This window comes from Octodon degus, unplaced genomic scaffold, assembly GCF_000260255.1.
Source record: "Octodon degus isolate 3935 unplaced genomic scaffold, OctDeg1.0 scaffold00028, whole genome shotgun sequence".
Lineage (NCBI taxonomy): Eukaryota > Metazoa > Chordata > Mammalia > Rodentia > Octodontidae > Octodon > Octodon degus.
The window spans coordinates 2,807,773-2,810,486 of NW_004524604.1; the positions used below are offsets into that span (position 1 = coordinate 2,807,773).

At 45.2% G+C, this 2,714-nt stretch overlaps 1 pseudogene; it reads left to right on the plus strand.

Annotated features, from left to right (window-relative positions):
* Positions 1-441: 441 nt before the first annotated feature.
* On the plus strand, positions 442-977 carry LOC101581385 (annotated as a pseudogene).
* The last annotated feature ends 1,737 nt before the right edge of the window (positions 978-2,714 follow it).

Genomic DNA, 2,714 nt, shown 5'->3' on the forward strand with positions numbered 1-2,714 from the left:
TAAGTTTCTTGACTGCTGTCACTTTCACTGATTTTTTTTTCAGCAATTGGGTTCTCATAATACTTTCAGTGCAAGGTAAAAACAAAATAAGCACTGAGTCATTAGGTTTGGGGTTTTTTTAAGTTTAAAATGTTATAATGACAGATGCATGTCATTACACATTTGTTAAAACCAATAGGACCAACACTGGTATAAATGAAAAAAACAAAAAACAAAAAACAATAGGACTTGTTTAGGCAGGTGCAGAGACCAGGTTTTGATCCCTGGCATGCAGTGCTGGCCCTGTCCCCGGGGGTATGCTGAGATGGTGACTGAGACTGGATGTTGTGGCATGCCCCTTAATCCCAGCATTTGGGAGGCAGAAAATAGGAGGATCACTATGAGTCCAATCTGTGTAGTGATACCCTGTAGACTCTGCACAAAAATAAAAGTAGCTGGGGAATGATGGCTGATGAAGAGGAAGAAGCTGAGCATATCATGGAAATTGCAGGAACTGGTGGATCAGCCCTATTCATTTCAAGACTGCTATTTTGAGACACATAATGTTGAGGATGCTGGATGGAAGCAGCAAGATGTGCATGAAGAGATGGAGAAGATACTGCAGCTGATGGAGGATGCACTAGGTTCTGTCCAGGGCAAGGCACAAACTCTAATGCTAACAGGAAAGGCACTGAATGTGACTCCTGAGCACAGCCCTAAGGTGGAAGAGCTTCTGCTAAAGGCCATGAAGCTGGAGACTGAGCTGGTGGAAGCTTAGACCCAGCTGGGTGAAGTCTACTGGAAGCAAGGGGATATTGCAGCTGCCCACACCTGCTTCTCACCCATTGGAAGAACAAAATGTCCTGCAAAACTTGTCAGTGGTGCTTCACCAGCTGCAGACCGACAGTGGAGATGAGCATTCTCACCATGTCATGGACAGTGTCCGGCAAGCTAAGTTAGCTGTGCAGATAGATGTTCTTGATGGCTGCTCCTGGTAAATCCTTGGGAATTTACCTTTCTTTTCACTTCAATACTTGCCAGAACACTAAGCTCTCAAGTGCTCAGTGCCTATGCCTGAGCTGAGAAGGTCGACAAGAAAGCTAACAGCATTCCCGACCTTCATCTGAATAGGGCAGTGTTACATAAATATGAAGAGAGTCATGGCGAGGCCCTAGAGGGGTTCTCTGGGGCAGCAGTACTAGACCCTGCCTGGCCAGAGCCCCAGCAATGAGAGCAGCAACTCTTGCAATCCCTCAGTAAATTAACCAACCTGATGGAGATCAAGGGAAAGATGAAGGCCAAAAAACTGCAGGGCATGCTAGGAGGCCTGCGTCCAGCCCATCTGGGCCTGTGTGGCACTGGGCACTGTCAGTCAGCCTCAGGGCAGAAGATGATCATACAGCTCAAGCCCCTAAGCACGTTGCAGCCTGGCGTGAACAGTAGTGCTGTGGTCCTGGGGAAGGTGGTGTTTAACCTAACTACGGAAGGGAAAGTTTCCTTTACTTTTGGCTTGGTAGATTTGGATGGACCTTGCCATGCCATGATAGTGTATAATATAGTCCAGAGCTGGGGTGTTCTCACTGCAGACTCAATCACCATCCCTGAGCCTAACCTTTGGGTTCACCAAATTCAGCACAAGGGAAAGGACTATTCCTTTTCCAGCGTTCGTGTGGAGTCGCCCCTTCTGCGCTTGGTGAATGGAAAGCCTCAGGGCTCCAGTAGCCAGGCAGCAGCCACGGTGGCATCACAACCACAGTGTGAATGATTTCTCCTGACTTGCATGTTATAGAATGAGCAGTGGCACAGAGAAGAGCTCAAGGCACTTGGCAACTGAATCGGCCACATTCAGTGACTCCACTGGGAGTGGCGGAGGGTGTGCTTTACACGGAAACTTTCCTGTCCTGTAGTGCAAGATTCTCTTAACTCTTCCCTGTAATGTTCCAGCTCCTCTAGGGCCACATACTTCCCTGGTGTATCTTCCCTGCCTCTTTGATGACTGTCTGTTTTAAGCAGGTTATAGCATTTGTGGAAATGTTGGGATCTTCACATGGGAAAAAAAATCTCCAGAATTCCTGTTCTGGCCTCCTTCCTGAGTCTAATATGTAAATATCAGTTCAGTATTTATTTCTAAAGGAAGGGGGCTTAACTTTTTAATGGCTGGTTTTTGAGCAATTTGTATTTTTATTTTAAAGATTTAATTTCTTTCCCTTCTTTGAGACTGAAACAGAATTAAATGTTCTTGGGGAAAAAAACACAGGAGACACAACATGAAGAGTGAACTCTCATATGAACTATGAACTTTGGCAGATAATAATGTATCAGTGTTGGTTCAGTGACCATGACAAATGTGTCACTCTGGTGCTGTTGAAGGAAGGAAAGTTGTATGGTAGTGGAAAAGGATATACAGAAACTCTCTGTGATTTTTTTAATGTATTTTAATTTCAGGTCTACAGGGTTTACAGGGTTTCACTACATAGATCTGACTCATAGTGATTCTCCTGTTTTCAGCTCCCAAACACTGGGATTATAGGCACACAACACCATGCCTAGCCTCAACTGAAGTCTTATGGCATGCTGGGGATTGAACTATGGCTGCTGCACTCTGCTTAAGCAGGTGCTTTCAGTCCGCTGAGCTATCTGGCCAGCCCTTCTGTGACTTTCATATCAATCAAAACTATTATAAAAAAAGTAAGGTGATCCTCCTGAGTTTGGTCCCCAGTACCAAAATAGTAAAT